This window comes from Pinus tabuliformis, chromosome 1_1, assembly GCF_031772625.1.
Source record: "Pinus tabuliformis cultivar Carrire ecotype Pingquan chromosome 1_1, CPIR1, whole genome shotgun sequence".
Taxonomy (NCBI): Eukaryota; Viridiplantae; Streptophyta; class Pinopsida; order Pinales; family Pinaceae; genus Pinus; species Pinus tabuliformis.
Genome location: NC_142297.1, coordinates 976,124,854 through 976,133,750, shown reverse-complemented (window position 1 = coordinate 976,133,750; position 8,897 = coordinate 976,124,854).

The window sequence follows — 8,897 nt, the reverse complement described above, 5'->3', positions numbered from 1 at the left end:
TCCTGAGATCGAAGAGACACACAAGGACATCCTTTTCATGGATTGGGATGTAAGGATCAAACAAGCCGAACTAGCAGTGGTAAGAGCGGATGTAGTGTCAAAGAACATAGTAAAGGTGTTGGCTTGTATGGGCCGGACTGAGGTTCAGAAGTGATTTAGACAAGCAAATCCTGGTACTACTAGCCCTTTTGGCAACAGTCCGCAAATTGTAGACTGAGGTCTCACCCGAGGTAGTATGGGAGGGTGCTAAAACCAGGTTTCGACACCCTGGGAATGTCTAATGAGCTTTTGGAGGTCCACGATTTGACCCTGCATGCACGTTGCTATGCGCACTTGTTATTCCTTCGCAACCTGTGATGCTGCTTCCGCATAGCCCTACTTGGGGCACACCCCATATAATACCCAAATTCCTTACTATTTAATCTGTTATTGCCTGATTACTTAACTTGTGTGATTAAGGTTAATGAGTATTATAGCATATTCAACAATCATATCAATGCACGCAATAAATAAACCAATATAAATGTAAAGAAAACATTGCACAATAGATACAAAAAAATAGGAATCAACTTCTCTTTATTATTCTTTGATCCAGAATACAGACTCGATACTGACCTGTGCACTCAACTGCAGGGGTCCGCACACTCAGCTGTAGACCTACTAGGCCTCTGCACACTCACCTGCAGAGCCTCTTCCTACCACTGCAACCCAATACACTTAGACACTTCTTCTATGTTTGAACCATTCCTGCTCTTTTCTCTAATTTGCTCCCTTTACACTTAGAGCCTCGCTCTATTTACACACTCCCATGGTCCGCGGACCATGGGTAGGCCGACATGACTTTACATTACATTACAATATTTTAGGGTAAATAGCCCTATGACTCATCTTATACTTCACACTTTGCGCCCGTAATTCGCGGAGTCTTACAAAACCTTTGACCAAAACTTGGGCTTTGAGCCCCAAAACATGTTGTGGGGGGATTCCATGCCCAACAGGCCCCTAACAGAATCATTGTAATTCATCTCGTGTCACTCTGTCGGTGCAGTGATCTTGGCACGAAGCCCCTCCAACCATTCCCGTAATGCTCGAAGTTCTGTGGTGCACTATTATGCAGTTTGCTGGACCTGCTGCATGCGTTCTTCCGATGCTTCTTTGTGGGGATTTGATATCTACCTTAATGCATATAGTCCCTAAATTTGGGCGAGCTTGCCCTCAATATTAGCTGTAATGGTGAAGGCCTCATCAATACAAGGTTGGACATGAGCTTTGAGAAGTGCCTCTTTCTGTCGTGGAGCATCCACCTGCTCCTTCAATGCCCTTGCTTACTACATCTTTGCCAGCCGTTGGTTGACGACAACTGCCTGTGCAGTTCCCTGACACTGCCATACTGCTGCAGCACTTCGTGCACCTCTATTTCCAGACGCTGTATGTTAGGGTCCTCCTGTAAGGATGTGAGGACGTTAAAAGCTTGGTCCAACATATCGGTATAGTCATGCACTTCCCATCCAATTTCTTCTAGTCCTATTTGAATCATGCTAATGCGCTGTTCTTTAACTTCCAGAGGAGTGGAAGGCTGTGCCTTCAACCACAGTTCAACAATCTGGAGGTTCAGCTCCAGCTGTACCCGCATTGTTTCCTCGCGCACGTTTCGGACTCCACTTGCCAGACATTAGATTCACATCTCTGTGGGTAGGTCTACGACGATGGACAATTCTAGAACACGTCGGCATGCTTCATCAACTATTTGCGTGATATACTGATTTTGTGACACTAGCTCGTCACACTGCAGGATGAGTTGTTCAATGTTGATCTTCTGCTCACTCAATACCTGGATCGCACGGCCTTCCCTAGTGTGGAGCTCTATTGGGATGCCATCCTGTAGCTGATACAATGTGTCACGCAGAAGGGAAGCCAAGTTAAGGCTCATTCCCTTGATCTTGCTTACCACAGCTTCATCATCCTCATTCTCTACTATTAGTGCCCCTTTTAATAGCACTATGGTATTGGCCATTTTTGCGCATAGTAGCTGCTCTACTGCTGATGTACCTGTGGTGCCGTAAGCGGCTATTACTCCTTCCTGTTGGGGTGGCACCTGAAGTTCCTACAGCTGCACCCTTAGGGCCCCAAACACAATCTGTTGCTCCATCATGGCTTCCTGGAGCACTTCCTGGTGACCTCGTAAACCGTGTTGCAGATGTCATAGAGGCTTGATGTCCAGTTTGAATGCCTTGACCTTTTTTCGTGGACCTGATCTCTCTGTGACATGCGACCGTTTCAACTGTGTGGATGTTGTGCTTGAGTCCGCGCCTTCTGCTGTGTCCTCTGCTCCTTGTCTTGTAGACAAGTTCTAGCCCCCTTCCTCCTACATCATGGAGGCCCCTATTGCCTATGCTGCTGCTACTTTTTTGGTGTCCTTTTCCTACTCTGTGGCTGCCTTTGCTGCCTCGTGGCCAGCCCTTACTTCTGCGGCCAACTGTTCATTGCACTTTTGCTGGGCCAACTGGGTGACATGCAACTTGGTTGCATCCTTCTGCTTTTGTGTTATCGTTCTATCCTTCTCTGCCAGATCCAGAGCGTGCCACTCGGGAGGCCATGATTCTAGCATTGAAAAGATCGCATCATCAATGGTGATGAAGGGGAGCTTGGTCCATGTCTACACCGGATCCTTACGCACCTTGATATACACATTATGCATGTCCGCCTTGAAGTGTACAAAGCTTCACAGACTGTTGTACACTGTGGGGGACAGGCACGGCCTCCTGTTGATCCACATCCAAACGCTCGCCTCCATGAGCACCCAAAAGATCTTTGTTTTGCGGATCCGTGTGGCATCCTCAGTAGCCTAAAGAAATGCATATTTTGTGGCCTCTGGTAAGTCCCGTTCAATATTAGAGAACTGACTGTCCTCAGGCAATTCCCCTGTTACCAGTAAAATAGACAAGAGAAACCACACGTAGTGGAAGGTCTTGCCCTACTCCTGAGCTTCCTTGCAGTTAGTTAGGAACTCCTCGTAGAGGAACTTGGCCCAGTTGAATTGTACCCCCTCCGTGCATTGTTCTGCTAGCGCAACTACTGGTGCTGGTACCTAATCTCTGTGGAATTTTCTCATCACCTTCCCGGACATGAGTTGGGTGGCTATGCACACCCCTTTATATTTAATGTTGCTGATTGTGTAACCCCTCTTTTTCTTTTCCAGTTTGTATTTCTTCTTCATGGCCTCTATGAGCACCAAATCTCCACTTTTTCCAACTATCTTCGCGAGGTCCTTTCCCTTACAGGGGAGCTGGGAAATCCTATGGATAAGATCCGCTGTGATGGGAATAGGCTCCTCCAGTCATAAGTACCCATTGTGCACCAGGAAAAGTAGCTGCCTGATAATGAAAATTGTCATAGGCATGCGGTGAAAGTGTGGAATCCATAGTAGATGAAGTAGTCTGGCTTTCTATACACCGCGTAGCCATTTTCGCGGCTCTAGTGTTGTAACTGACCCCTCCGTGCTCTGCTTCATGAGGTTCTCAGTCTCTAAATGTGGGAAATTCTCACTGTCCACGAGGTCCCAATCTTCAAACTTCATTGTGGGCATGCGGCCCAGGGGCGAGCCCTCAAACACAATTCCATCGGGGAGGAGCGAGGTTTGGAGTGCGCTCTTAGCGGCATCCAACTCCTTGGGTATGTTAGCTTTCCCTTTCCATGGAGGGATGTACTCGGGCAATTTTTCTATAGCGTGCACTAGTTGGATGTCTTCTTCCATGTGTTTAGCTACCTCTATCTCATTGACAAGAGCCTGTAGGTCCTCCTCCTCATCATCTGTCTCAATGGTGACAGCCTTGCCATTTTCTTCCATGGAGAGTTTACTGACCCGCAGATTCCGTGGGGACGTGTGGACAGGTCCCGATGCCTGCTTATCCTTCTTGGGCCTTCATGTCTGAGGTGATTTCGGAATTTCTGGCACATCCCCAACATCTTTGGGGACATCCTGCACCGTGGGGTTCTGCACTGCTTCGTCAGTGGTACTCTCTACAAAACCTACACCTCTCCTGGTAGTCATCATCCTATTTTAACTATCTATGGTTGTTCGTGAACTTGAGGGCTCAAATATCGCTTGGCGCTCAACACTGTATGCTCTACGTGATTGCTTAAATCCCAAATGAACAAGTGTTGTCTTGTGGCTAGCCTTTGGAGTTTTATAGCACCTTTTGAATTTGAATTTGACCGTTCCCCCCAATTTTGAGTCATTAATGCCTTCTTGGTAGTAGATTGTCCCAAATCTTGTCCTTAATTCATGTCTTAAATGTCCACCACCCACTCCCTTTTGCCTTAAATCAGACATCCCGTCATGAATAGTGACAACAACGGTCACTTCCCAGAGTACCCACGCAGTAGTGCAACCCCCCATGTGCAGGCACGAACCTTGGGACATGCTGATTCTGCATGCACCTCCTTTATTGCACAATTACCAAACAGGCTCTTTTAGAGTCCTGCACTCTCTTTCAACTGCCTGGAGCGCTGAGACTATGCTCCCTATGGCTAGTTAGGTGGTCGTGCCACCTATGTGAGACTTTAACTCGCCTTTCAATGTAGTTCGCAGGAACTCCTCAATTGTCTTCGCGGCAACTGATGCTGCATGGTATACTATATGTAGTGCACTCCGATGGTTACTGTGTTTGGTGAGGTGTGATTGTAGCCATGGAAGTAGAGTCATAAATTCTCAGAGATCATCCGTATTTGGCCCTATCACCCTTGGTTTCTCAACGAGACATGCTTGCGCGATCTCGTTTTCTAGCCTTGTGACCTCAACGTCCATCAAAATTCTTTTCTTCCTCAATCGTACCCAGTCCTTTTTGAGTTCACAGAGTCTAAGGTTCCCTCACTGGATGGCTTCCTGAATCCTTAGACGTTCGTCCTCGCGTAGATGTGTGATTTTTTCCTCCTTTCCATCGTGCACTGTCGCCACTGCGAGAGCCAGTATGTGTGGATTCCTCTTTGGATCTTCTTTCGCAAGTATGGTTAGCACTCTGTTCTGCACCTTTGGGATCGTCTATGCGTTTAGGGTTTTGCACATGGTCCAGTAGGCCCATTGAACCACTGGCACATGTAGGTCCAAATCAGTTCATTTTTCCTAGTCACCCTTGTTTAGTACTCTGCACACCCTATCAAATGCTTCAACGTGGATAATTGGTAGCATGCGTCGCCTTTCCTGTCATTGTGATTTGTTCTGATTCACTATTCTGGGGTTGGTGTGTGCTTGTGCGGGCTGTACAACATATGTTTATATCCATCAAGAAATGTGGGCGCACAAGTTATTTTGCCCCTGCTGACTGACTTTCATTCGAATTTGAGGTTTTCCAAAATGTAGGCACATCAACCATCAGCATCTGTGCCAATCCTCAAAATTTCCTTGATGCGTACCCTGCCATTGTGGGGGTGTTGTGGGAAGTGCCCACTTCACCGAATCGAACCGCTGCTATTCTAGTCTTGTGCTTTCAAAGTTGCTGAGAAATTCATCTTTCGTTGACAATCCATCATATGCCAACAACTCCCTTGCCTCTGTTGTCACGTAACATAGAGATCTAACCATCATGTTGCAATTAAGTGTTGTTACTTCATGTAGCCAGTTCTACCATCGCTCTACTTCTTCGTCTGAATCTGAAGTGTAGGAGCTTTCACGCTCCCACGAAATTCTCCCATCTGTGGTCGGATTCACCCAATCCTATTCTTGTGTAGTTATCTTGTAAACAAAATCGAGATCGTCATCACTATCATCGCCGTGCATTGGTTCAGTGTAACGTGCTCCTTCGACTGGATCAAGTAGTACTACTACGTGTAGTGACTTTTTCTAAAAGATAATTTTACACTTCTTCAGATTTATGACTCTGTTCATGTCGGTGGCCTAGTCTATTCCTAGTAGCATGGGATAGGGATTATTGTCATCGAAAATCTCTATCACTTCAAAATCCGCCTGCGCGCTTGCCCCTTCAATATCTACGGTTACCCCTTGCAATCTTCCCATGGGCAAAATATTATGTTGGTTCACCATTCGTAACTGAATAGGGGACTATTATAACGCAGGCCTACCCATGTGTTCCCACATTTTCTTTGGTATTACCTGATCCATTTCATACTCGCCAATCTACGTAGTCAAACTCATTTCCCTTCTAGTGTGTAATGCATGCTTCCCCATTTTTTGGACCACGTGGGGTACTCTTGACCCCATGCATCTAGTGAAAAGTTCTTGTAGTCCTTTGACCACCTTACTATCATGCAGTAGTTTCATGCATGTCTCCAGAAAGGTAGTGAGCATTGAAGGATCCATTCCTCGTTCTAGTTGATCCTTACTACCTGAAGTGAAGGCGTCCGTGAAGCTCTTCTTAGCTTCCATGAATGTATCCTTCACATGTTCTAAATCAAACTCAGGTTCCTTTGTAGGAGCCTTGTGAACTCATGCACTTTCTTCTAGCTGCTTCCCCTTATCATCTCCCATGGTCATACCACTCCTGAGCATCATGTTTACATTCAGGTCTTCCTCGCGTGGCTCAGACTTCATCATCTGTACATTTTGAGTTGGAGGGTGATGGAATACCCCTTTTTCACACATCCTTGTGATCAACGAAGGGCAGTCTTTTGCCTCATGATCAAAATGAGCATAGTACAAACATGATATCCTTGTCGGGTTGGTACGATTGTGGGCATAGTGCCCTCGCCCTCCGCAATTGTAACAAATTAGTTGTTCGAGACCCCTTCTTGGTCCTATTCCACCTCGTCCTCAACCGCGCCCTTGAAATCCAGTGCGCACCATCCCTATATTTCGGTTGAGGGCTCATGTTTCAGTATGTACCCTATAGGCAAGGGTCTGATCCATCATTAGTTTGTAACTTTGGTAGGTGCTTTCATCGTGGCCTACCAACCTGCAGAAATTACAAAACAATTGTTGGGACGTCTGCGTATACTTCTACAACAAATGACAATTATCCATAGTGTGTTTCCCTCCTATCTGATAGATTGCGCACCATAATGCAGGTGCCACGCTCGGTCCTGCCTGTGCCTCCGGTCTTAATGACATTGGCCCCCCTCTTGCTAAGTAGTTCATGAACATTGGACAATGATCTTTTTCATGCCCATGGCCTTTGCATTTTATGCACCATACTTCCTCATGTGCCTCCGGCCGAGGTGCCCTGCCCTATTTCAAACTCTGCATTTCCAGACACAAATTCTGTAGTCGCGTGTGGATTTGTTAGACTCCGAACCTAGGATCTTGTATAGGGGTCTCATGTAATCTCATTTCCATTTCCAACGCTTTGGCCTGGGTGGAATTTTTTTTTTGTGACAGTGCCATCCTTAAGTGTGATGTCAGAGATGCTACAAACCTTGCGCGATGCTGTCCATCCGTCAACGTCATATTTTCTTCGTGAATCATACTCTTCAGCCTTTGATCCAGATCCCATGGGGTCTCACCCGGGAGTATCACGATCTCTTTAAATCTGATGATTGATTGTGTTTCTAACTTTGGCCTGCTAAATTCCCTATTCAGCATGGACTAGATCTCTGTGATTCCTGCGTTTGGGTGGTCACTAGAATGCTTGATATACCATGTTAATGCACGATCCTGCAGTGCGCTTACCAGTGTAGCCTTCTTAATATTGTCATCCGTGACACCTTGTGCTTCCCATAATGCTCTTACCACGAACCAGAATTGGTCTGGATCTTCATTCCCCACTCCTCTAAATACCGATAGTTTGATCACACTCGCCATACTGAACTGCAGTGGTGACAGAGGTGGAGTGGGTGGAGATGGAGGTGAGGGGGGTGAAACGAGTGGTAGTGTGGGTGGAGGTGGTAAACACGGAATTTGTTGTCTTATCAAACTTACCGCACTTCTCAGAGAAACCTTCATGAGCTTGTCCTCGCTCTCCCACGAGGGTGAAATTAAGGGACTGGTTTCTAACTCTTTGCTACTTCCGCTTCTGTAGATCTTCCCACTCCGCATAGTCCCAAACATTAATTTATTCGCATAACCCACTTTTCACACAATAGCATCTTAATCCAAGTGTTAAAAGATTTAATATACTTACCTCGCAGTCCTTTGAGAAAACGTCGCTCTGCCTTACTGTAGCTGACGGTCATGTCTATCGCAAACTCAATGATAAATCCTCCTATTATCTAGTCGAGCCAATGGTCCACAGCTCGCGCGATCTTATCTTCTGACACTTCTAGTCTGTGCACTAATTCCAGAGTCCACACTATTGTTTTATCGAGCCTACACCTTCCTTGGATATCTACTAACTTTGCTATTTACTCATACAACTCACAACCTGGAAAGGATGCAAAGAAAATCTCGTGGATTTCCATATACAAGTAGCGCTCCAACCACTGTTCCTTAGATACTCACGGAGTTCTATTTTCCTACATTGCGAACTTGTGAATCTTCTTGTAAAACCACTCTTCAATTTCTTTCTTTGCTGGGTTCTAGTGGCATGGCATCAGACATCCCTTATGCAAATCCTGGTCCTGGCAACGGAACCATTTGTTGGCTTGTAAGGGCCTGACTCAGGTTCAGAAGTGATTTAGCCAAGCAAATCCTAGTACTACTGGCTCTTTTGGTAATAGTCTACAAAGTGTGGACTGAGGTCTCACCCGAAGTAGTATGGGAGGGTGCTAGACCTAGGTTTCCGCACCTTGGGAATGTCTAATGAGCTTCTGGAGGTCCGTGATTTGACCCTGCGTGCATGTTGCTACGCGCACTTGTTATTCCTTCGATGCTGCTTCTGTGCAGCCCTACTCAGGGCACACCTCGTATAATACCCAAGTTCCTTGCTATTTAATCTGTTACTACCCGATTACTTAACTTGTGTGTGTAAGATTAATGAGTATTACTGCATATTCAGCAATCATATCAG